The 27,307-nt window shown below is 39.9% G+C and overlaps 1 protein-coding gene across 1 annotated transcript in view; it reads left to right on the top strand.

Moving 5' to 3' along the window:
* FOXO1 (forkhead box O1) overlaps nucleotides 1-27,307 on the top strand; it is an 85,677-nt gene that overhangs the window by 1,907 nt on the left and 56,463 nt on the right. The gene's annotated exons all lie outside the window — the stretch shown is intronic.

Genomic DNA, 27,307 nt, shown 5'->3' with positions numbered 1-27,307 from the left:
CAGTACAGAGTCCTTTCCAACACAGACTTTAATTACAGTTAATCTTATTGAGGGAATTTGCCATTTTTTTTAAAGGTAGTTTAGCTAGAGCTAGTAGTGCGCGAGTGCCATTTCAGGTCTAAGATATAAAATCACCTTTTCATCCCATTGTTCATTATGTGCTCAGGCATTAGATATATGCTTCACAGAAGCAAATAGACCAGTCCTTGCCCCAAGGAATTTACAATCTAAATTCAGACATGACCCAGTGAATGGGGGAGGGGGTCATAAACTAAAATGGGGGAAGAAGCATAGGCATGACAAGGGTTATAGTAACACTGCATGTTTACCCAGTGAGCTGTGTGTTCATTGTAATGGCTTTGTTAATTAAAAAAACCTGTAAACTAAATTTAACGGGACTCTGTTTCCCTCAGAATGAAGTCTGCCTGTCTAGAAGTAGCAGACAGCTAGGTGACCTGTTGATCATAGGATTTGCTACTCTGCTTTTGTACAGACTGGAATGGGGTAGCAAGCACACACTAGCCCTGCATCAAGCCCTGATTCCAGCTTCAGGGTGGGGGTGACAATAATAAATAGGCAAGAGTTCTGGTCTTTGAGACTTCTAAGGCTGTTCAACAGTGGACGTGTTATCTTTAGCAAGTGGCTTGACCTCTCTAATATAGCAGGTTGTCTAGCCATCATTAGAGCTAATGGCTGACTTTTAATCAGTTACTACTTTTCTAAAACTGGCTATTTGAATTGGATTACAAAGTGCCAATTGTTTGAATACACTGATTATTAATGCACTGCCTTTTCCTATAGTCTTTATTGGGGACAATATTTAAACAGTTAACATCTTTGAGGTAAATGAACCTTTGGTTTGATGCTGTATAAAGTATGCTTTGTGTACTTATTTTCATAACAGAGGTATATAGGGTTTTGTCACTACCTACCAGATTATTTTTAGAAGAGGTCTTCTGTTTTTTTACATCTGTAAAGGGAGAAAAATCCTCCACACAGTCAATTACATCATAGTAATTAATTTGATACCTCCACAGTATTTTACAAGTTTTAGTGTTTTCTACTGACTGGTTCATAATATAGTTTCAGTCAATATTAGTTAAACTTTGCAAAGTTGTAGATTTATCAGTTTTTCCAAATACATTTTACTTGGGTTTCTAGATTAGATAATAATTAAGGCTTTTTAAATATTGGGGTAGTTGTCCATCCAAACAGTGTCTTTTAATTTTTTTCCCCTCTACCTCGGGATATGGTATTACGAAAGGTACATTTTTGTTTTGTTTTTATAGGTGGATAACATCCTACAGTGTTCTTCTAGTATAAAGTTACAAAAACAAAAGGACAACACTTAGCTAAATTTACTGGTAGAAGCTAAGAAACCTAAAGGATGATGTATGTGAAGAAATTTGAATGATAACCATTTCACTTCTGTTAAACTTCAATATTAGATCTGGCAAAGCTGTAAATGAGAGAGACTAGCATTTAAAAATGAGATCTTTCAGGTGGCTGTGTTGTCTGTTGGTACAGATTGAGATTGTCAAGTGCATTCTCAGTTTGAGTAAAGGAGTATTTCAAAAACTAGGAAGTCTAAGAAGAATGTCACTGACTAATTACTTTGTATTCTATTACTTATCTTTTGGTGGTGCATTGTTTTAACAAACCAAACATAGTTTCAGCTCTCAGATTCAAGACTTTCCTATTCCCAACATTTGTTTATAGACCAAAAAATTGCTACTGTTACTTTTGTTGGATGTGGAATGTTTGGGTGTTTTTTGGGCTGTCATAGTACCCTAATTTATCAACTTCAATTTTTCATACAAATTTATTGTTTAACACAGTTAACTCTTTAAGTATGGCTTTTTAAATGTTTATTATACTGTCTCCTTGGGCATAAGTCACCATGATTCTTTTTTTCTCCTCCTTGTGCATATTTTTGACAGGGTGGTAGGAAAGTTGTTAAACACCTATACACCCAGTGATTCCTAATTTCTTGCTTAGGTAGTAGGTGGAAGTTTTTTTTTTTTTTTTTTTACATCCTCCACTCCACTTCAAGGTTAGTTATCTACCTCCCCTTGAAATGAAAACCCTGATGCAATCTTAACCATTGTCTTACTACTGCTCCACCATAATATGTTCTAAGAAATTCTGCTTTTAACCAGTTTTATGGCTGAATTTACTGAGGCACAAGGAGTTCAAGTCACTTGCCTCATTTAACATGGTGAATCAATGGCTCAGCTTGAATAAGGGTCTGTTTGGCTCAGGATCTGTTGTTTTAGTACTGTATTGTAATCAGTGGACTTCTTTAGGTGTAATTAAAACATTCTAAATTTCAGTCAGTTATGGGCCCTGAAAAAGGAGTGTTACTTGGAAGGTTGAATGTAGATTAGAGAGGGTAAACTTTTACTAACAGAATTTGTAATGGATCTTGGGTCAATTTCTTTATGGCCTGCAATACACAGTGGTATAGCTGTCTCTTTCTCACTTGGATTGCATGTCTTATTTGGATAAAATGTCTGGGAAAAAACTTTCCATATTGTTGTAATTAGAGTTTAGGTTTATAATTGTAAAAGCACCTAATTTAGTGAGCTGTCAAATTACACACCTTGTTTTGAGGAGAAATTCAGAATGAAATGTTTAAACAAGATCTAATTTCCAGTGCCTTCAACCTTAGTTATGATATTCTGCATTGGTAACAGATTATTTAGGTGACTGAATATGTCTCCTCAGCTTCAAGTGTCTGTGTTTCTATAACTACCAAATTGTAATTTCAATTGTTAAACTGCATTTTTCACTAAAAGAATTTATCTACGTCAACTTTCAGGTATATTTCTTGATTGTTAAAACTTCATCTCCATACTGTGAATAAAAGGAATGTGAAAGTCAAAGACCATATAATTTTACATTACACAGAAATTGTCCTTAAGTACATTCTTAAGTAATGTTTACTACAGTGGGTAAAATTGATCTCCGTTATACATGTGCGTAGTCTGCTCTAGAGTTCCTGAGAATTTCTAGTCTGAAATGTAAACTCTGCCAACCCCCCTCAAAAAACCAATGCCCACATGCTCATCAACTCTTCTGAATGAATCATGCAACAAAGGGAGATCCTAAACATTCTTTACCAAACCCTTTTGTACTATTGAATGCTAACAAGCACTGTTGATAACCATATTTGCTTAAAAAGAATTGCAGAAAGACCAAGATCTGTTGTAGTGATAACAAGAAAGTTACTGAGTGTGTTGTACCATAAATCTTCGTGCTTCTTCACTATTCCAGTCAAAACAATCTCTTACTCAAGTTATGCGGATAAGGATAGAATGTGGTTAAAAAAATGGAGTCTGTTGTGGTGGCAGTAGACTTACCTCTGAGGGAAATAACTATGGGTAACTTTTTTCTTTTTTCCTTTGTTTTACTTCAGAAAAGTTGTGACATTAATTATAAAGAACATCTATCACATCCCCTCTTTCAGCACTTGCTGCTCTTTGTCTTTTATTCAGCCTTTGAAAATGGAATAAAGCCAAAAGTTGACCCTACCAACATTCTGATATCCTCAGAGTAATTCTTTAGACAGAATGCTCTGTTGAAACAGAAAATACTACTAACTTTTGTTGGCTTTCGCTGTAAATTGGGTATATTCTTTAAGTCTTGTGGAGATTAAGATTGCATCACTGGTTACACCTTCTTGACTTCTGGCTTAGTGAAGGCTTGATCACCTAGATTTACCTGTTGTCCTGGCTATAGGAATGAGACTGGATGTTAGCAAGTTGCAGAAGTATGAGTGGAAGTATGCCTGATAGGGTGAGCCCAAAGCATATGCTGAGTTGAATGTCTTTGTCCATAAGAATTGTTGTAGTGGTCATGACTAACTCATAATTGAATAAGGGTCTGTACAAAGATGATTCTAGGGTGTGATATTGATTCAAAAGCCACATAACATGATCTTAAATAATTCAGAAGCCTTTTGCAAATAGAATACAGAGCACTTTACAAAAATTTGAAAAACCTTACTTTGGTATCTGAATACCTGAAATAACAAAAATACATTCCATGCTGAAGTATTTAAAATAAGTTTTATCGAACAGGTAGGGTTTTTTTTTAATATGGAAGGTGATAGGATACTAGTTGATAGACACTGAATTTACTCTGCAGAATTGCTATATGCTCAATCAGTCATGATACAAGAAGTATAGGTATCTACCTTTGTGCCTTTGTAATAGAAGTTGATACTTTCCTAACTGATTCATGGACTGATAACATCATACATTGCGCTATATCTTTAACTTTCAGTTAGAGGGACTCTGCCAACTTAAAACATATTTGTTCTGATGTCAGAATAAATCTTTCAGAGCCGTAAATGTCTGTCCACTGCCACCTCATTTCATACAAGCCACTAAATAGCTCTCAGTAGTAACTTTCAGTTGCTGTCTTTAATAGGCAAGATTCAAACCAGTGACTCCAGTGAGCGGCTCTGTATAGAAGAGTGCCTGCATTCTTATTTACGTTCTGAGATACTATGATCAGGAAAATAAAGCCAGTTTTGGGAATCAGTACTTGTGGCAAATAGCATACTTGTTTTAAAGGGCTGTGTATGTATCTCAGATGCACAGGTTAGTTTAATGTAATATTAAAATGATTCTGGCAACTTGAAAGCTAGCTAGTTTGGTTTAAAAAAAAATTGACTTCACGTCTGGGGTCTCCTTGCCAACTTCTGTGGCTTTATAAACTCATTCTCCTATTCTGTTTCAGACAACAGAAGACAACGGTATTTTTAAAGGCCCACACAAATGGGCACGAAACTATGTTGGGGCAACAGTGAAATTAGTGGACAGAAAATGCTGTCAAATGCACATAAAAGATCTTTTCCATCTTTTAGTTACACCTGTTGTAACAGTAGTAGATTTAAAAAACCCTCACTTCTGTATGATTTAAAAAAAAAAAAAATTATCGGGCCCCTGTAGGTTGCACAATTAAAGTAGCAGGAAGTCAGGAAATGTGAAAATTAAAAATTCAGACAGTAATGTTAATTTGATCATACTACAAATTCTATATATTTAAATTATACCCTTACGCCATAAATAAGAATGTTTTTTGATCAATCATATACCTTAATATTACAAACCAAGACTGGAACATAGTATTTATGTCCAAGATAGCATGAGTTAATGTTTCCGATTAAATCTTGAATGAGAACCTAAAATGTGCAGAATACACTGTATGCAATTTTGTTGCATTCCACAGTAAGATTACAATTTCTCTTCTTGATAAAGCAGGTGGTTTTTGGTGTGGATTTTCCAGTGTGTTTTTCATTAATGCTTATAATCTTCCTTATACAAACTGTTAATGCAGCAGCAGCCCATGTCTCTGTGCAAGTCCCCTCCTAAGGCTGGGAAGTTTGAACATGCATTTCATATCCTAAAGAGGAACATTTCATTAGAATCTATTAAAATTCAGAGATGCATATTGATCATGCTCTTAAGTGATTTTTTTTTTAAAAAATAGTGCTTTGACATTTTTATTTATTTCCTAATTTACTTGTTGTCTCCTCCCCATCCCCAAGCCCAAGTACTCTGTGGTAAGATGGACCTAGGTTTTGTGGTAAAAGCCCTGGTTTCTGTCACCCTCTCATGGTGAAATAAAATTAGGCAATCTTTGTGTTAGCTATTGTGGTGGTTGCTGTTATAGTACATTCAGTTTGGTTATGTCGTTTTCTGATATATTTTTTTATGTGCTCCAGATTTTTGTATTAACTGCATTGTAGAAGTTGTCAGTGGAGCTGGAGATTTTGGTAGCTGTAGCTTTTGGCACACGGGATGGTGTAAGAGGCAATCTGAGACACTGGGATAAAGCTTCTATTTGGATGTTTCTGAAAAAATAATCCACAGTAAAATAATTGGCAGTGTTTTCTAGATTTGAGTCAACACTATTGAGATAAATTGGGCAGTTCACGCCTCTATGAACTATTGTTTCAGGCTGCTGCAGATTCAAGATGACACCACGAATGCTAGACACCCTTTTTAAAATGAATGCTTTGAGAGCATAATTGCTGACAAATTCCATGGCAATGGAATTGCAGAATACACAGAACACTGGTTATGACCATGCTGAGCTTCAGTCTTCAGCCACCTTTTTGTTTTGGAAAAAATGTGAAAACAGGGAGTTCTAATGGAAGTGATTTTGTAACTCTGAATATAGCAGGTACTGACCCTGCCAGCTAACTCATGCAAAGACATACCAAATATTTCTGGTAAATACACTTTTCAATTTTTTAAAAAGAAATTATATATAATAGAGACTCTGAGCTGGTGATAGGCATCTGTTTGAAGTCAGGAGGAAACCTCAGGTTAAGTTATACATGCAGCAGTTAACTGTGACTTTCTTAGCATTTGCTAGTTTACAATAGAGTATTGATGAGTTGTGTAGAATTTTTATTTGTGAATTAAAATGCAAGGCAGTTGAATTTGATGTGGTATTGTAAGAATTCTGCCCTTTACCACACTAGCTCCAACTTATTAAATCTAAAATGCACAAGGGAACAATCATGTATGTATTGGAGAACTGCATTTGTGCTTCTGCATATAGAATTTCACTAGTTTGGACTGTATTTAAATATTGTTTACTGCACTTTACCTACTGCAAAGAATATATTTGCTGAGTTTATTCATGTGTTTTCATCCAGCAGAGTTGCTGTGTAGCTGTCTTTTAGACTTGTAATGTGCAACTATCATATGTTAGCTCTAGTGCAGTGTAACATGACTGCTCTAGCACTAGCTTTCAATTAGGTCACAAATGAGGATATAGTGAATGAAATCAAATGTTATGATTGCACTGGAGACTGCCTCAGATTTTTGATTTCACTAGTCTTGGTGTCCTATTTTAGTTCTGTATATGAATATTGAAGAAACTACATGTCATGAAGTTGCTTAAGTTCAGAGAGATGCTTAAGGGATGGGTTTATTTGCTCCATTTGAAACACTGTTGCAATAGTTGCTAAAGATTTTGAGGTACTTTACCATTTGTAGATACATCAGGTGACGAGGCTCAGTTTGAAAAGTGTTTGCTGAAAATCTACTGGAACTGTGTGCATCGCTGGGTGGAGTGGAGTAGTCCTAGAATTTTGATGTGCAGAGGAAAACAATTAAGGCTTATTGCTGAATAATGTAGGATGAAAAACTGAGATTAAACAGAGGTAATGAGAAGACCTGGCTATGTTTCAATACTCCTTAAACTTGTGCTGGTTCTGGACTTGCAGTTTACAAAGAGAATAGCTAAGTGGTGGTTGGGGTGTCCTATCTGTGCTGCTGCTGCTTCCTATTGAGAAGGTCTCCTTATTCTAAGCCCAAGGCTGGTCATATTTAGGGCTGAAACGTCTCTGAAATAGTTGTTCTTGGCCTAGAAATTAATTTTTGGGCAAGCCAGAAAATCCATTCAACTGTTTGGTTTGCAACAGCACAGAGTAATGTTCTCAGTGCTTATTCTGGCTGTCTTGTTCTCACATAATTCAAACAGTTTAAGCTCCAAATTTCACATGCATGTACTGAATATAGTATATTGTGCACGTGCAGTACATTCTCCTTACAAGAGTACTTATCCAGACTTATATTTTGAGCACCCCAAAATCTGCCTTATGAGCTAAAGTTGGCCCCTTTCCTGCAGAGTATTGAAACTACGTTATATCTGTGCACTTTAATACACAGAAGCATTTGCTTAAGTGATTAGATATTGAAATAAATGAAGACTGTATATTATTCAGAAGTCCTCCCGTATTAGACCTTCCCAATCCTGGCACTGAAATGTAAAAGGACTGTGTAAATCCCACTGTCACTTCCCTTTTTTTTCTCTTTTGAAAGGTATTAAAAGGTAAAAAAAAAACCTCTGTTAATGCAGTGCAAAAACTGAGATTTTAATTGCCCACCAAAAAAAAAAAAAGGGGGGGGGGGATTGAAAGCTGTTGTTCCCACAACAACCAGAGCTCTGTCATAATGGATGAAGAAAGCATTGGGGAAATCAGATATACAGTAATGAAATATTTATATGTGCAAGCAGCCATTTTATTCTCCATGGAAACTATAACTTTGCACAAAGTTAGAACTTTTATTTAAGGGGGCCAGATGGCGCAGTGCAGCTACTTTGCTTCACATAGCCTAAAGTAACTGGTGTGGGGAGGATCACTCCAATGTAAAGCTGATCCTCTGCTGACATAGGCAATGTTCGGCTCTGATGGCACTCCCTCTCCCTGTTGCCCCATTGTCTCTAATATAGAAGCATGTATGGGGGAAGCTGGTATGCCTGAAAAGCAGTTATACCCTGTTTTTTCCCAGCCGTGTTTTCTGCCCCATGCAGCTGGTCTAAATTTGATCAGTTCTTCAGTCCTTATGTTGCACTAACCCAGCACAGAGGCTCTTTTAGAGAGTGGCAGCTGGATCAGGGAAGAGCGACATAATCTTTAAGCAACCTTTTCATCCTTCCCACCTTGTACTCTACTGATCAGCTGGACTGCTGGATCTGGCCTAGTCTCTGTTTTAACATCACATTCATATAGATTTTATAAACTACATAGAATTTGTCTTTTTTTTCTTTTCACTTTATATTTAATTCAGCAGGATTTTATTATTTAGCCTGCCTTACTGCTAGACCACTTGTGACAGTCCTTATTTAACATCTTGTAAAGTAACTTTTCCCGTGGTCGTACATGCTGGGTTTTGTGAGTGTCTTAGGAGTGCTGAGGTGCAAGCATTGGTTATTTAAAGGAGTAGTTAAAATACAGATTACATCGACTTTTCAAATAAGTAATAGAACTACATAGGTCCAATCAGATTTTGGGGATTACCACTGACAGTGCTAATTTGTGATTCGGTATTACAACAAAAGTTAGGAAATTCTTTAATTCTTTCAGGTTTGACTCCAGAAATTATCACGTGGGTGGAGTTTCACTTACCTATCACCATTTAAACTAGGCAGTTAGATAAGACTGAAGCAACTTGTTCTAAATGTGGTGACTTGTTAGACTGCATTTATTGTGCAAATGAGCTTACATCCTGCAAGATCAGCAGAATCGTTTAAGGTTTACTTAAAGGGAAGTGGATTAAATTAGGTGACTTTAATTACTATGAGTTGCATACCTATCAGTAATGAGATTAAGGTATTGGATTTGTTACCCACTACGCTATAGAAGGCTGTCTTTCTATGCTCATAAAGTGAATAAGATAACTGCAAGTGGTGATTGAGCTAAAGCCACCCCAAATTTCATTTGCAAGTTGGCAAAGTGTTGCTGCTCCTGGAGTATGTTTAGCATGGCTTTTGAGCTGTGCTCCGGCTCTGCTCCAGCTCCAGGCAAAAAACTGCAGCTCCGCGCTCCACCTCCAGGCTCTGCTCCAAAGCCCGGATCTTTCGAATCAGACATCACTTCTCTGCTAGTCCAGAAGGCAAATTTTGGCCTATTTTAAACAGCTGAAGGGAGAAAGAGAACACTTACAATCTGAAAACATACTATCAAGGGACCTGATTCAGCTATGATTTGCACCAGCGTTACTCCATTGATTTGAATGGTGCTACTTCAGAGTAAAACTGGAGTAAAGCAGTAATGAACCAGGGCTGAAGAGTCCTAGTTTGTCTACAGTGGGTGCAATTTGTATATGCCAGATTAAATCAATCCCTTAAATAAAGTGTGTTCTTTGCAAACTCAATTAATGAATATATTAAAATTTCTCTTGTGCTTGGGACCCAGTTTCACTACTCTTAGAGGGGTTGCTTTAGGATCATTGTGTTATGGAATTACTGTAGTTCTAGGTCTCTATTAAATTAGTGCTTTTAATTTCCAGTCAGGGTATCTGATTTTTGGGTTAAGAGGAACTTTTAATTCTTTTTTTAAAATCAATAGCTGCAAGAAGGAACTTTTTCTTTCTTCTCTGAAGTATCAACAGAGCTTGACTGCTACAGGTCTAACATTACTCACTCTGATTTGTTGAGTGTAGTCCGGAGCAACCATCAATAATTCCCCCTTGAATCATTGTCAAATTCAAACCTTGGAAGAAGGAAAAACAGCTGGTAGATGCTTGTGGCAGGGTGAACCTAAATCTTTTCACTCTAAGGAGACTTGAGATTGGCCATCAAAATATTAGTTAATTGAATAGCAACAGGCCAGTTCACCAATTCCTTTTCATAAAGAGTTTGAATTCTATGAGCTAATAGCCCTTCTACGTCAGGATTTCACGCTGGCTGGAGTCTTCTTAAAGACTTACTTTTAGTTCTTAGACTAGCTTGCAAATTTTTCGTACTCTGGCAGTTCGTGTATCTGGCACTGATATACCGTAGGTAACAGGAAGGAATAAGACTTCCTGTTATGTATTACAGGGAGTATGTTAATCATCTAGTGATAAATATACACCAGTTAAGAGTAATTAAAGTAGAATATTTATGGTGGCTAGTCTTAAAAATATTGTGCTTTTGGTTGATCCCTGTTTGTTCTTCCAGTAAAGCATTTTGGCTTTTTCTGATTGAACCAGCAAGGAAAGTAAATAGTTGCAGTAAAATGGAAGAGTCATGATAAAGAAGCAATTCAGAAAGAGAATTCTTGGTTAGGTTCCTTAAGGTGAAATCTCTAGTTGGTTGGCAGTCCTGATAACAGAATTCTTTTTTTAAAAATAAATAAATCTGGCTTGGTGTTGGTGCATGCATTTTATGCTAATGAACATGAAGGATTAATCTGCTAGAGACAGGTATGGTGCAGGTACTGGGTTCTCTGCACAGCTCAGTCTCCAACTATTTCAACTTGCCTCATCTCTGTTAATCTAGACCTGGGCCTTTTGAACCAAGATTGCCTTGTGCCAAAATGGAGGCTTTAGCTAGACCAGGGGTGGGCAAACTTTTTGGCCTGAGGGCCACACTGGGGTTCTGAAACTGTATGGAGGGCCAGGTAGGGAAGGTTGTGCCTCCCCAAAGAGCCTGGCCCCTCCCCCCCATCTGCCCCCTTCTATGTCCTGTCATCTGACTGCCCCCCTCAGAACTCCCCCGTTCCTTGTCCCCTGACCACCACCTCCCGGGACCCCCTGCCCCTAACCGCCCCCCCGGGACTCCACCCCCATCCAACTCTCTGACAGGCCCCCTGGGACTCCCATGCCTATCCAACCCCCCCGTTCCCCATCCCCTGACCACCCCCCTAGAACCTTTGCCCCATCCAACTGCTCCCTGTCCCCTGACTGCCCCCTGGGACCCCCTGCCCCTTATCCAACCCTCCCCATTCCCCGCCTCCTTACCATGCTGCTCAGAGCAGCAGGACTGGCAGTCGCGCTGCCCGGCTGGAGCCAGCCACGCCACCAGGCTGCCCGACAGGAGCGCGCAGCCCTGCTGCCCAGAACGCTGGCGGCATGGCGAGCTGAGGCTGCGGGGGAGGAGGGACGGTGGGGAGAGGCTGGGGGGCAGCCTCCCCGCATGGTACCGTGGGCCATAGTTTGCCCACCTCTGGGCTAGACCAATGTCCAGGAAAGTTTAGGGTGAGAGCACAAATTAGTTTTAACCTAATCAAATTGAACTTGATCTTTTGATTCAAACTTGATTTGAATCTAGATCTTAGGAGTTCACAGGGAAGGGGGAAACCCCCCCCCCCTTTTTCTGAAGGGGGATGGGGGACCCAAAATGTAATTAGATGCCTAATTAGAGGCCACTTTGCTTTCTTTTGATCCATTAGGATGGCTTTGTGAAGCCATCCTAATCGAGGTCATAGATGTATAAATGTTATTTCAGAGGACATGGCTATGGCTGCACCGCTGTAAGCTCTCTAGTGTAGCTGCTCTAAACAGATGGGAGCGAGCTGTCCCCTCGGCTTAAATACTCCAGCCCCTGCAAGCAGCAGTAGCTATGTCGTTGGGAGAAGCACTGTCCACACCAACACTTAAGTTGGCAAAAGTTATGTCACTCAGGGGGTGGCTAATTCACACCCCTGAGGACATAACTTATGTTGACTTAAGTTGTAGCGTAGCCAAAGCCAGCGTTATAATAAATTACTACTTTTCAAATAAACATCATCTGACTCTGCAAAAACTGCGTGTCCTCCTTTATCACTTGCATGCTAAAATGAACAGCTTTTGAGCCCTAGTTTGAAATTAAAAACCTAAACATTCACCCACCTCCCCCCCTCATCCCCACCACTCCTTTTTCCTTGAACACGTATATCCACATTTAACACTACAATAGACTTGTCCTCAAATTTCTACCACCAGGGAATCTGTGCTACAAGAACTGAACAGTTCTCTTCCAAAATTAAGGGTATTCATAAACTGACCCTCTGGGAGGAGTTTTTTAGTCTGAGGCAAAGTGTCTTGGCGGTTTAGTCATTTGTCTAAAGAAAATGTCCTGAGGTGTGGCAATTACTACTATGAGAATAAAACAAAGAAAAAAGTATTGCATATAGATATCGTTTCAGTTGAACGCACTGTGCGTTAGCCCATCAGATCAGTATGTGAATGTTCAACATTCCGCTCAACTTGTAACTTAATTTGTAACTTCCTACATTGTATTGTATTTCTCTGGAAGACATCCCACAGCCACTGACTCTTCCCCTTTGTGGTCAGGAAAACACAACTTTATTGCTGCTTTCATTCGGGCAAGTAAGTAGGTTTGATGGGGAAGGTGTTTATTAAAGTTACACAATGCAGACAGTCAACTTTTTCACTTCTTCTAACTTTGAAACTTCACTTTAACATACCAGCTGTCAAGGTTCCTTCCCCACTCTGAACTCTAGGGTACAGATGAGGGGACCTGCATGAAAACCCCCCAAGCTTATTTTTACCAGCTTAGGTTAAAACTTTCCCAAGGTACAAACTATTTTACTTTTTGTCCCTGGACTTTATTGCTGCCACCACCAAGCGTCAAACAAATATAACAGGGAAAGAGCCCACTTGGAAACGTCTTCCCCCCCCCCCCCCCAAATCCCCCCAAGCCCTACACCCCCTTTCCTGGGGAAGGCTTGATTAAAAATCCTCACCAATTTGCATAGGTGAACACAGACCCAAACCCTTGGATCTTAAGAACAATGAAAAAGCAATCAGGTTCTTAAAAGAAGAATTTTAATTGAAGAAAAAGTAAAAGAATCACCTCTGTAAAATCAGGATGGTAAATACCTTACAGGGTAATCAGATTCAAAACATAGAGAATCCCTCTAGGCAAAACCTTAAGTTGCAAAAAGACACAGAAACAGGAATGTACATTCCATTCAGCACAACTTATTTTATCAGCCAAACAAAACAGAATCTAACACATATCTAACTAGATTGCTTACTGACTTTTTACAGGAGTTCTGACCTGCATTCCTGCTCTGGTCCCGGCAAAAGCAACACACAGACAGAGAGAACCCTTTGTGTGTCCCCTCCAGCTTTGAAAGTATCTTGTCTCCTCATTGGTCATTTTGGTCTGGTGCCAGCGAGGTTATCTTTAGCTTCTTAACCCTTTACAGGTGAAAGGGTTTTTCCTCTGGCCAGGAGGGATTTAAAGGTGGTTAGCCTTCCCTTTATATTTATGACACCAGCAGTGGAGATATTGCTGGTTGGAAATATTGTTATCTCCATATTATCTTGTCAGAATATCGATATTTTATTGTCAAGCAATGGAGAATACTACTTGGGTATCTGAATAGAAATCTGTTAAGGATGTTCAAGCTAGATCTTTTTCTGTGGGTAACTGGTCAATGGTCAATCCTGAGGATTTAAGAGAATAAAATCCCTAACTGAATTCTGACTTGTAAATACTAGCATCAGTGCCACTAATAGTGAGCTGGGACATGCCTTTCATCCCTTTCATGCCTCATGGTGAATTATAGAATAGGAATAATAGCTAAGCGTATGTGGGGGTGGCTCATGTATCCCTTAGTAAAACAGCGGCAAGGCAACTTCTTAATCTTCTCTTGCAGTTTAGAGATGACCTGTATAATGTAGCTGTACAGTATCTCAAATGCTTTTTTTCATGTTTTTACTTTTGGAGGTTTATAGTTAGCAACTGAGGCTGTAAAAAGACTGAAGGCTGTTCTTGCCCGTGCTCCACACAGTCATTAGAAACTGAGGCTTAGCTGTAACCATCCAAAATTGGCTGGGTCTTAGTTGGTGTTGCACTTTGACTTTTTGCCTAACTTATAGTATTTACTAATTTTTGGTGCAACACTGTGCAATATTTTGGTTGTCCCTGTTCTTTGCTCCTGTCAATATTAATCCTGGCAATAGGAGTAAATGAAAGCTGGTGTCTTCATATTTGCTGGGTGTTTGAGATTAAAAGAACAACTGAACTGTTTTTCAGAAGGCAGCACATATGAAAACGTCTTCTACAGTGCAAAATATTGTTTCCCGGCCACATTATGGCTGAATGTGACCAGCAGACTGCACTGTGATCATCTTTTTAACAGGATCTCCAAAATGGCATGCTCCCAACTTCAAGGCCCTTCATATTAAAGTGCCTAAAGAAGTAAATTAACTTACATTTTGTGGGTCTGGTCTGGTCCTTGGCTACATCTATCCAACCCCATTAAAACTAGTGGGGTTACAAAAGTATAACTGAGTGCAGAATTTAGCCTAGTAGTCTTCAAACCAGTGGTCTCCAACCTTTTTATGCACAAGATCACTTTTTGAATTTAAGTGCAACCCAGGATCTGCCCTGCTTCTTCCCCGAGGCCCTGCCCTGCTCACTCCATTCCCACTCCCTCTTTCGTTCACTCCTCACTCACTTTCACTGGGTTGGGGTTTGGGAGGGGGTGTGGGCTCTAGGCTGAGGTCAAGGGGTTTGGAGTGTGGAAGGGGGATCCTGGCTGAGCCTAGGGCAGGGGGTTGGGTGCAGGAGGTGGTGCAAGCTCTGGGAGAGAGTTTGGGTGCAGGAGGGGGCTCTGTGCTGGGGCAGAGTGTTGGGATACAGGAGTGGGTATGGGGTGCTGGCTCCACAAGGGGGTTCAGGGCTGGGGCAGGGGGTTCAGGGAGCAGGAGGAGCCTCGCGGTACTGGCTCTGGGAGGGGGTTCAGGGCAGGGGGTTTAAGGTGCAGGAGGGAGTACCGAGTGCTGGCTCCAGGAGGGCGCTGGAGGTCTGGGCGCTGGAGGCAAGAAGGGTGCGGGCTCCCACTGGGTGGCTCCCGGTCGGCGGCGCAGCAGGGCTAAGGCAGGCTCCCTGCCTGCTCCGTCCCCACACCACTCTCAGAAGCGGCCATCACACCTCTATGGCCCCTGGCAGGGGGGACACACACGTGGCTCTGTGCACTGCCCCTGTCTGCGGGCACCGCCCCCACGGTTCCCATTGGCCACAGTTCCCCGTTCCTGGCCAATGGGAGCTGCGGGGGCGGTGCTTGCGGGCAGGAGCAGTGCACAGAGACCCCTGCCTCTCCTCCCTTGAGCATGCCGGCCACTTCCAGGAGGGGCATGGGGCCACGGCAGGCAGGGAGTCTGCCTTAGCCTTACTGCGCCGCCAGACTTTTAGCAGTGCAGGGGTGAATGCCCATCATAACATACCCATATAGTAGAGTGTTTAAAGCCGTGGTCACCAACCAGGAGATCACGATCGAAAGGCAGAGGCTCCGGGATCAACCAGTCGATCGCGATCTGCCAGGTGGTGACTACTGCTTTTAAACACTTTGCTATATGGGTATGTTATGGTGAGAATTCACCCTGGAGTTCCCTGGTGTAGAAACACAATTGGGTCTGTGCCTCAGTTTCCCCTAGTTGGCTTTCAGAAAGCTCAGTGAGGCTTGTATACAGTGAACAATACCCCTTCATGGGGTCTAGTTTATTTAATCAACTGCCAAACATATGTAAACAAGCCTTCTCCTTCTGCTGTAAGTCCCCAGGCTTCTCAGCAGCCTGGATCTTTGCTGTCTCTCTCATGCTGACTCCTGGTGTTTCCCAGGCCTCCCTTCCTGGGGAGTTGTGTAGACTGTCTCCTCTTGAGCTTTCTCTCTCTGTTCTGAGGCTATTCCTCTCTCTGGAAGCCTCTGCTCTCTAGGTAGATGTCCCTGGGTGTAGTTTTCTACCCAGTTTGCCTGAGAAGCTCTCTCCCTGGGAGCTTCCTCTGTGTTCTGGGGTCCTGAGTCCTCAGAACCCTTTAGGGCCCTGGGTGTTCCTTAACTAACTGCTGCTCAGCCATGTAGCCAGTTAACTGTGCACAGGTGGATCTGGATTGGCTGGTTCTCCTTAGAAGAGACTTAGCTGGGGGCCAGCCCTGGTGACAGAGTACTAATCAGTGACTGTTACAGAAGAAGGTAATGCCATCTGGGTAGTATTTCTCATAGGCAATGAGTAATGACTGCATTGTAGTTTATGAAAGTTCTGGGTAACACATTACATTTTTTGACTATAGTTACTCTTGTGCATCCATCCCAATTTTTGCTTAATTTTCTTCTGGATACTACGAATACCCAGAGCTGTACTGAAAATTATGTGAAGTAAAGCTAAGACTTCAATCAATCAAATAAAGCCCTTCAAAAAAACCTCAGTTTTTTAAATATTTCTGTCTTGGAGAAACATTCTCCATTTAGAGTTTTAACAGAATGTTAGATATTGGGGTAATTTTAAGGGTTAATTGCTTTTTTGATGATAAATTTAAGACTGAGATTGTTCTATTGAGATTCACATGTAATTGGGCCTACGTTATCTCTTCTGCTAGCACGTTAAAATGAAACATAGCTTATATTTTAAAACAAGTATTTTTCAGTGTTGATTCTTCTGGACTGGGATTTTACATTTCCTTAACCCTTTTGGTGGTTGCGTTCAGTTTAGTATGCCAAAAGGATAAACGGAAGTCTGTGTAGGTTTGTTCTAACTTAGAACTTTTTTTAACCTGTTTGGGAAAACCACCTCTGAAGTGAGTTCTGTATATTTATTCTAATATGCTAAAACATGCAGTTGTTTAAATATTGATTATCATTTTATCTGCCGTACCTTTCCCCAAAGCCAGTAAATTGCACATTTTCTTCAGAATGCCTCTCTCTTATGCAAAGTACTTACGACTTTTCAATTTTAATTGCCAGTTCATTCTTTCTCACAGCTACACATCGTATCATGACATGTTACCTCATACCTTTTATGCTGTTTGGAGGAGGTAGACATCCAGGCACAGAATGTTTTAATGAACAGCCAGTCTAGCAGTGCTGCAGATGCTATTCATGGCTGGAAGAGCTAAGTTTGACACAGTCTGTGGAACCAAAATTGCAACTTGAAGTTAGTGAATGTCTTGGAAAGTATGGATTCATAACCTGGAGGAGTCGGAAGGGATTTTCCTTCTCTCTGGATGTTCTAGTAATTGTTCTTTGTGACAACACTAGCAGTTTTCTCAGCGAAAACTGCATATAATATCAGTCCTTTAAATACTTTTTAAAATTACTGGCTAAGCGAATTTTTATGTAATATTTTAAACTTTTTCCCCTCACTTTCATTTTCTCAAAGCTCTAATTGCCTTATAAATAGACTTAACTGAATGTTTTTCTTTATACATATGTGAAAATACTAATAAAGGTCACTTAGTGTTTTATTGACATTTTGAACTTTTAATAGAGATTTAGCTACACACTGTTTGTTGTACCTCAAAACCATATTTAAAAACTATCGTTTAATACCTCACTCTAAACACCAGCGCATACTAGTGGAGTGTACAGCCATATACAGAGTGCATATTTGGGCTGGAAAAACCCAAAAAATTAATTCTGTCAAAGCTTATAAAACTCTGCCAGCTGTGTTTTCTTCTCCCAATCAAACAGGACTATTTTAATTACCAAGAATGAAAAGCTAAGATTTTGTCCATTTGTAAAAGTTGTGCTACAGATAAAACTGACACATGGGGAAAGTTCTACTTCCCGTAGCTGATGATGAATTTATGCCCTGAAGCAAATGGATTATTAACACTTGTAATTTTATTTTAACTAGTGTAACAGCAGATGCTGCTATTCATAAAAATATCAAATTGCTCTTTAATTACAAACAATTTGCCTCAAATTATCCTGCAGCCCTGGGTTCCACAGGTTAATTTCATATTCTGTAAAACATTACATTTTTTGTTTTGTATTCGTGATATTTTAGTTTTGAGTGCCTTGCATGCTGGTTTTAGGTAAATGGGAGCAAATGACTTGCTTTTCTGTTTCAGCCCTTTGAACAGAGGAGTCAGACAACTCAAATTTAATTAGACCATTAAAATTAATTTGTGCTCCTTCAAGAAAATGACTGTAGGGATACGGGATTTATCATGGAAGTGAAATTAAGCATATTTTGTGAAACTGTTCCTTTTTTTTTTTTTTTTTTCAAAATTTGTTATGAATAAATCTTGAAACTGAAAAAATTTCACGGTCTTAGCAGCAGTGTGGTGGTGGTGTAACGACCTGTAAGTGAAACAACCTGTGAATGACTTTTGAAACCTTCTCAGTGAAATGCATGTTTTTTAAAAATAAAGACAGAGTGAAAGTTCTTTAAATTTTCATTTGTAATCTAAACTGAAATATAGGTAAGGAATTTTAGAAAAATATATTTAAATAATTTGTGGGGCTTGGCATTTTTTGTTTAATGTTAAATTTATCCCAAATTATGGACAGAGAACTACATTCTTCATATAGTGTCCACAGATCTTTACAATGGGTACTTCAGCCTGTTTGTAGCTGGGGGCAGAAGCAGACCTGTTTTGTCCCACCAGCTGAAGGTCCCTCCATATTTTCCCCACCCCCCCCTTATCCCCGCAGTGGTAGGCAACTTAGCCAGACCTCCTTGCTCAGAGTAGTTTTGAGGGAAATTCCAAACTTCACTTCACATTTTTAGATTAAGAGTTTCGTTCAATAATATGATTGATTCCCAGCCAGGGACATCATCTCCTCAGCTCCACTTCTTCTTCTGAGGCATTTCTAGGGGCTGGTGCCCCTGCATTCTTCTGGGAGTGAGCAAGCTAGGCTGAGAGAGGCCAGAGGCAAAAAGAAGGGTCTGTGTATTTTGCTCTCCACCCCATGACTCATTTTTTGGGGTGGGGGGTAGGGAGGCTCAGCTGGCAGGTTGCAGTTTCCCCCTCATAGTAGATTTGAGTTATCCTGGCTGTGGAAGTTCTCAGCTGGATGGAACTTCAGGATGTGGGGCATTCCACTGCTGCTGGTGCCTGACCGATCTGATTCTGCTTTCATCCTGCAAACAGGCTGTAGTACCCATGGTGAATTTTATTACTCAAATAATGGAACTTTATTACTCAAAGAACGGAAGTTTTCACATAAACAGGAATACATTTTTCTAATGTTCAATGATTGGGAACTCCTTTTCCAACACGTACAAAGTTTGCATTAGTGTTGTTCAACTAGGATAGTAGCGCTAAGGGAAGTAGACAACTTCTTGGCCACTTAGGATTCCCCCTTGTATTATTAGCCCAGTTAAAGAGCATCACTGTAAAGCTGATGGAATTCATTTGTGCATGAGTACAGCTAGATTTTGAAAATCTTCTTTCTGACCTTAGAAAGCCACAAAAGGAGGAAAACAGGCAGCCTTGTTTGTCACTGTACAGTGAGCTAGTGTGTGAGCCAGTCCTCTTCCACACAGAATGTGTAAGACCTGCTATAATGTTTTTCTTCTGCTGATTCAACTAGCAAAGCAGTTTCTTTTACTTCACTAACTTTCGTATTTGAAAATCATTCAACCTGTTCAGCATGCCTCTTGCTGTGGTGAGAGAGGCTCTTGGTTAAGAGGGGATGGGAATGAAAATAGACATGAAGTCCTGGGTGTTTTATAAATTAAACTTACAGCGATTCAGGAAATAGTGAAGAACAATCAAACTTCTGTACAAAATAACAGTGCCACTTTCAGGTCTGTAGTCCAGAGCTTGCAGGACTAACAGTTATGTCTATACAACTCCTGGAGGACTGTGTGCACAATCTGATAACTTTTAGATTAAGCAATTCATACTTTAAAATGATCATAACCTCAAAACTGATACAATTCTCAGATTAATTTCGTATCTCCATTACCAGACTAATGGAGCAAAAAACCCAAACCACTAAAATTTATGCTCCGTCACAGAATTGCAAAATGCTTATGTCGTCACATGTGCATGCTTTGTATGGACATTAACCACCAGGCATTTGTCTGAATCCAGAGATTGTGATGACAGCTGTCAGTTGCAACTTTTCCTGCTCTCAGAACAGATGTGAGGAATGTACTTAACTGTAAATTATTTGGTGCTAGTTAGGAAGCCTAAAGGCTGAATATTTTAAGTATTAGAACAAAGGAACTAAGAGTGCAGTCTTCTGGTAATCTGAAAATATTTTACTGGCGAAAATCCCTCCCCCCCTCACTTGGAGGTGTGGCTTTTAAAAATGAAAGCTAACATTTTTTTTTTTTCTTGGCAAATGAAGTGGAGGAACTGAGAAATGATTTTGAAATCTGTTGAGCTAAACAGTGACTGGCATGTTGTAGCATATATAGACAAGCAGAACATAAGGTATATGATGTTGGGGGCTTTTTGGTCACTTTTGGCTAAGTAAAACCCTACGCTGTGTCATTGTAAGCAAGAAAGTAAAATTTTCTTGTAAAGAAGAACAGTGTGTGTCAGGAGGAACATTTTGAAAACATCTAATTTGTTACATAATGGAAGATAGTTTTGGAAAAGAAACTGTTAGAGTACAGCCTATAGGATTTCCCACTATTTTTTAAAGAAGACAGCCTTTACCTACAACCATAAAAGCTTCAATAGTATGTTTTAAATGCATTTTGAGATTGAAAGAACCAAGTGTCAAACAGTGTGAGTATTAAACTTCCAAATTAAAAAGTAATCTTATATTACACAATTTTTGTTAAGCACATGTCTGTGCTGTAAGTGTTCCTTTCCAGTACTAATTATTTTAAAATAAATATACATACTACCATTTTGTATTCCGTCTGGGCCAGGGGTGAAAGTAATTTAACAGACTTACCGGTACGCGGGGGAGTCAGGGTCCTGGGCAAGGTGTATGTGTGGTGTGGGGAAGGGGGCGGCTCTGGGCCCCTAGAAGGGGCAGGCCCTTGGGCGGAAGGGGTGCGGCTGGGGCCAGACTTCCCCAGCTAGCCCTTCAGCGCAGTCTGGCCTACCCTGCCCGGGTCTCTGCTGGTGATTTAAAGAGCTTGGGGCTCCAGCCACCCCTGCAGCTACCATGGCAGCAGCTGGAGGCCAGGCCCTTTAAATCGCTGCCGGAGCCCTGGGGTAGCAGCAACGGCCAGGGGCTCCAGTGGCAATTTAAAGGGCCAAGGGCTCCAGCCGCTGCCAGGATCCCCGGGCCCTTTTAAATCGCTGGGCTCCAAGGCAGCTGCCCCTTTTGCACCCCCCCCCCACACACACACAATCGGTCGGTCAGCTGTGTACCAGCAACCACTTCCTTACTTTCGCCTCTCATCTGGGGCAGAAATAGATTTAGAACTCAAAACCAACTGGAGAGCAGCAAGCTTTTGTTTTAAAAGTTAAATAAGACTTGCCATCTGTAGTGTTGCAATATGTCTGCTTATATTTGTGCCAGCCAGCATTAAAAATCTGTAAAATGGGGGACAGACTAAAACATAAATACACGTCTTGACTCTGAAATACAGTGTAGTACGGGAGATTTGAAGGATGGAGCAGAAAATGCTAAATGTTTGGCTAAAAAATGAATTGGCATGTATCTGTACTGGGCTTGCAAATTCTCATACTCAAAATTTCTCTCCATTATGGACACTGGCTATTTTTCCTTCACTTTCTGTTGATCTTTCTTTGATTTTGACTCCTTTAAAGTGTGGTTCTAATGTGACAGGTGTTTTTAAAGTGGCACTGGAATTCCTTGATTACAGTCTACGCCTTCCACATAAAATTTTACTCATTTTAGAAATAAAATAATCTCTTCATGAACCAGAAGCCAGAAATGAATGCAGCTCACTTTCCTATAGCAATGTAGTAATGCTATAGCTTACAGGAGTAAGAAGTAGTGAGAACTTATTTGTTTTGTTGGAGCAGTACATTTCTATGATGAAGAATAAACAAAAGGAGCAGATCTGAGTGAGGTACCATTTTTACATAGTCACTCTAATGTTCTACAGAATTTGTGTATTGATTCTCATTTCAACAGAATGAGAATTTTTTGTATTTGGATAGCTTTTCTATATTCGTGTCATGCTTTAATATTGTCACTTATTTTGGCTTGTATGTAGTGTATGAATAGTGACTTAGTGTATGAATAGGTGATACTTTGGATGTCTCAAACGACCTCTGTGTGCTTCACAAAAATTAGTTTATCCTGAACACCCCTCTGAATTAGAAGTACTCCTATCCCCATTTTACAGATAGGGGAACTGAGGCATGGAGGTTAAGTAAGTCTCCCAAGGTCATAAGGAGTTTGTGGTAGAGCCAGGACTAGAACTCAAAAAAAATCCTGTCTTTACTACAAGATCATTTTTCCTTCTGAATGGATGCTTTAGAGTTAATAGGTTGCCATGGTTTAACAGGGGTAGATAGAGAACACAAGAACTGTTCATTTTTTTTCAGCTAAAAGACAGCAGGGGATAGAAACCAAAACATAGTGATTTGTCAACAAGCTGTGGCACAGGTAGGTGGGTGGGTGGATTGGTTTTGTATGTGAGAGAGAGAGAGAAAAAAGCAGCCCTACAGCAATTGTGGCTCTCTGTCTTGATCACTGTGACCCAAAAGATCTTGTGGTTTCGACAGTCATGATAAATTTGAGCTCTTATTAAACAATGCTTAAAGAACTGAAGAAACTTTATTCAAGTAATTGAAAATAATGCCTTTTTGCAGTTTTATAAATGTCAGTTTACAAGCTGCTGTTTGCCAAGAGGAGCTGCAGAACTTCAAAAGAAAAGCAGGAGAATATATCTTACACTTGCATCTATATTTTGAATACAGTATTGTACATTGTTCTTAAATACCTTATTTAATGGTTATGGAGTGAGTACATGCCTCTCTCCTGCATGCAAAGTTGATCATAGTCTGAATGGAAGGCTTGTTCTATACTACCAACTTTTGCTGATGTAGCTCTGTTGGCTAGAGGTGTGAAAAAAGTCACATCCCTAACTGATGTAGGTGAGTGTTGTGTAATGTTACAAACTGCTGACTGTCAGAATTTTCACTTTGCTGATACTGAGCATGCTCAGTAACATCTGTTGAAGCTGCTGCCCTGATTCGGTTCTTCATGGGGATAGCAATATGCTCCCTGCTGCTCACAGGAGTTGCAGGGGTCAAACTGAATGCACAGGAGGCTCAAAGAGTGGAGACAGGGGAAAGAGGAGGAAGGGGCCAAATCAAGGATGGGTGGGGTAGGAGCTGGGATTGAGAATGGGGTTGAAGCTCTGCCAGATAGCAGCAGAGGGGAAATCCCTGGGATGGGGAGGAGCAGAGGGGGTAACAGTTACCCCAGATGGGATGCACCATCTTTAGTCCCTGCAAAAATGGGGTGTTGGGGGGCAGAGAGACTTTCCCCCCTTGAGGGATGGTTCATCTCATCATGTGCTTCCCAGGGCTGTGATCTTAAAGGCACAATTCATCCCAATATTTGGACAAGTCAACAAACCATTATTAGTTTGTGTCTGTATAAAGCCTCATTGCACTTCACAGATTTGTCTTATCTGCTGTTCTGATTTCCTGAAGGGTACTTTTTCTTGCGAGCCACTGTAAATGGAGTGTCACTCCTTTAAATTATTTACTTTTTAAAATGTTATTTTTAATACTCTTAGCACTTCATTTATCTTCGTTAACAATATGGAGGTTGCTGTCATTATGCTATTGATATTTTTTATAGCAATAATCACTGAAAATATTCGTGGTCGCTGGTAGCATCAGCAATCACATTTCAGCCTTTCTAATGTACTGACATTGGTATTTAATTTTAAATTTTTGCTTTTTCATTTTTCTTTTAATGCACAAGTTTATTCTTTGGGATCATATGACATCAAGACTGACTGACTTTCCTGGGTTGATGGCGAAAATACCTCAGTTTCCTATAATCCACCAGCGGGGATTGCCTCTGTCAACTGTTGTTTTGCCTCTCTGTCTGGCACCCTCATCCTTTTTCACGTCACCACTTGTGTGTAGAACTTGGCTCCCAAATAGTCACTACAGGCCAGATTTTTAAAGGTTGAAAGCATCAAGATGATTTTGAAAAATCCCCCCAGTCACCTACATTCCTTTTAAAAATCTGGCCCTTAGGGTACTATAGTATCTTGTATAAAATCTTTCTCAAAGGTAAAGATTGACAACCACAAATATTCAAAGATTGTGAGCTATGAACCTAAAAGTAATGAAATTAAAACAAATAAATAAATACAGTTCTTTTAATTTGCCATTTTGTTTTTGAGTCTTTAGGGCACACTAACTTCATACTTTTTGTTACCTCTCCCAAAGAATCCATATACTTGAAACGGTTGTACATTCCTTTACCATTCAGTTCTATTCTGGACTTCTAGTAACATTATTTCCCCATACCTTTGTAATTGAAAATATATTAACCATCCTTATTTCTACAAGTAATTCTCCATCCTACAAATACTGAAGTGCAGAGTTTATTCTTCTGTTGCTTCAGATGTTGCATACATAAATGTTTTTTCCTACGGAATTGTTTATATTTCTATTTGAATATTTTAATTTAATAGCCTTTTATATATGTTATGTATTTTGTTAATGACAGTTTTCAGTCATGTTCTTCATTCTGACAAGCTTACTGTTCTGTACTACCAAAATCAAGGTTCTTTTTTTTTTTAAAGAAGAATTATCCTGTTACTCCTTTGCATTGGTTGCCTTTTGGAGACGCTAAAGTGCCTTGTCTCCTTTGTGATTTTACAGGGCTAATGCATATAAAGTGATGGCACTTTTGTCCCATTAGAATTAATCAATTGAGCCATGTTTTTGATGCTTAAACTGTAAAGATACTTCTTTGATCACAGCATCTACCTGTTTGCTAACCACACTTGATATAAACCTTATCTTGTACTAAGTATGTGCTCCCCGGAAAATTTAACTTATAAACACAGCATTTGTTGTGTGTGTTCCTTTCTTACATTATGAGGGTAATATTAATGAGTCTATTATTGCAATATCCATAAAGGTGTGATGACACAGTATGATAGGCTGCAACAAAAAATATTTTCAACTTACTTGAAACATTGTGTTGTTGTGTCTCAGACACCTCACCTGACCCAGAAACATCCATAAATATGGTGTGTTAGTTAGTAGACATGATCGGTCTTTGTTTCTGAAGCTGCATAGGATATTTCCACTGTAGGCCAGCACTTGGCAGGTCGCTCTGTTTCCTCACCTAATCAAAGCTCAAGAGGGGGAAATGGTATAAATATATCTGCTGTAGACAGCCCTGTGACATCAGGGCTGATCATCACAAGAACATGCACAATGGCTGGAAGGCACTTTGAGAAGTCATCAAGTCCAGTCCCCTGGGCTGAGGCAGGACCAACTAACCCCCTAGACTATCTCTGACATGTATTTATTTAACCTGTTCTTAAAAACCTCCAATGATGGGGATTCCACAACCTCCGTTGGAATCATATTCCAAAGACTAACTACCCTTATAGTTAGTTTTTTTTCCCCTAATCTCTAACCTAAATATTCCTTACTGCAGATTAAGCCCATTACTTCTTGTCCTACCTTCTGTGAAAATGGAGAACAACTGATCAGTGTCCTCTTCATAACAGCCCTTAACATGTTGGAAGATAGCTCAGGGGAGACCTGTTAACCATCTTTTCTCAAGACTAAACAGCCAGTTTTTTTAACCTTTCCTCATAGGTCAAGTTTTCTAAACTGTTAATCATTTTTGTTGCTATCCTCTGGACTCCTGTTAATGCACCGCAGAGTGGTATTAGCTTTTTTCACAGTTGGATCATGTTGTTAATTCTTATTCCAAGCTGTGATCCACTATAACCCCCAGATCTACTTCATTACTACTGCCTAAACAATTATTCCCATTTTGTAGTTATGCAGAGGAAAGGAAATCCTTTGCACTTGTCTCTATTGAATTTCATCTTGTTGAATTCAGACCAATCCTCCAATTTGTCAAGGTCATTTGAATTCTAGTCGTGCCCTCCAAAGTGCTTGTAATCCCTCCCAGCTTGGTGTGGTCTGCAGATTTTTATAAGCACACTCTCTACTCTGTTATACAAGTCATTAATGAAAATATTGACTAGTAGTGGACCCAGGACTGAGCTGTGCAGGACCCCACTAGAAATACCCTCCCAGTTTGTCAGTGAACCAGGTTTTACTATAGGTGGTGTTCAGGACATTCTGGTAGTAAATGGTGATGGGAGTACCCCCCGAACCACCAGAACTTATTACCACCTGCATCACGAGGTGGGGAAAGGTGAGAGCTATCAAATTGTGACAGGCATACCCCTGTTAATCACAATTTGCTACTCCTGGACCAGAGGGGATTGGGAAAGGCAGAGGCAGCTAATTATGACAGAGCAGCAAAAACACCTAGATGTTAGGTTTCAGATGTTAGTAATTACTACTGGTAGAAAATTGTAATGGTAGCAGTTTGTAACGTTACACTTGCTGCATCTTTGCTGACATAGTTACATTAGCAAAGACTCGGTAGCGTAGACAAGCCCTAAGCGATTTCTCAGTGAGGATTATAAATGTAATGTCATGTGATGTGACATTTATACAAGTCAAAGATATTAGAGATGGCAATTCAGTGCTGGATTGTTGGATATTGTACACTTACGTTTAGGACAGTGTATTTAAAGTATGCAGAGTTATGGAGTTTACATTCAGCCTGGAGTTTACTTTCCTTTGACCTTTCATATTATTGCTGGTATTTATGCAGTACCTCTTTTCACTATGCTAAATATTTACACTCCCTCCTTGGTATATGCGCGCTTCATATACATTTCAACTTAAAATGTTTGGTATGCACCGTAGAAGTGCATTAAGTCTGACAAATAAAAGATGTCCCCACCTCAAGCAAGGAACTTACATTCAGATTTTGAGACAGGGTACATGAGTGATGTATGGACAGTCATGTAGAGGAATTGAGGGCTGTAGAAATAAGATGAGGTTGTTGAAAATATTGATGCTTTCATATAAACTGCGGGACTGTTCTTTGTAGACACTGGCCCCAACCCTGAGCTGTCACTTCAGCGAGTTGTGTTTTACTTACTCTCTATTTAATCTTTATTCATATCAGTCCCTTCAGCCCCTTGCTTGCTTGCTTGTTTTTCTCTGAACTTCCTCAAACTTGTCTTGGTGAGAAAGTGTCCAGGACTAAATTTGGTATTCCAGCTGCAGTCACACTAGGGCAGCGTGAAGTGGGATGAATACCTCTAGGATGTGATGCCCCAAAATACGTAGCCTAAAATTCCATTGGCCCTTC

Source organism: Eretmochelys imbricata, chromosome 1 (assembly GCF_965152235.1).
Source record: "Eretmochelys imbricata isolate rEreImb1 chromosome 1, rEreImb1.hap1, whole genome shotgun sequence".
In the NCBI taxonomy this organism is placed as follows: domain Eukaryota; kingdom Metazoa; phylum Chordata; order Testudines; family Cheloniidae; genus Eretmochelys; species Eretmochelys imbricata.
The sequence above is the reverse complement of the archived record's forward strand: the minus strand, read 5'-3'. Positions and strand labels throughout refer to the sequence as shown.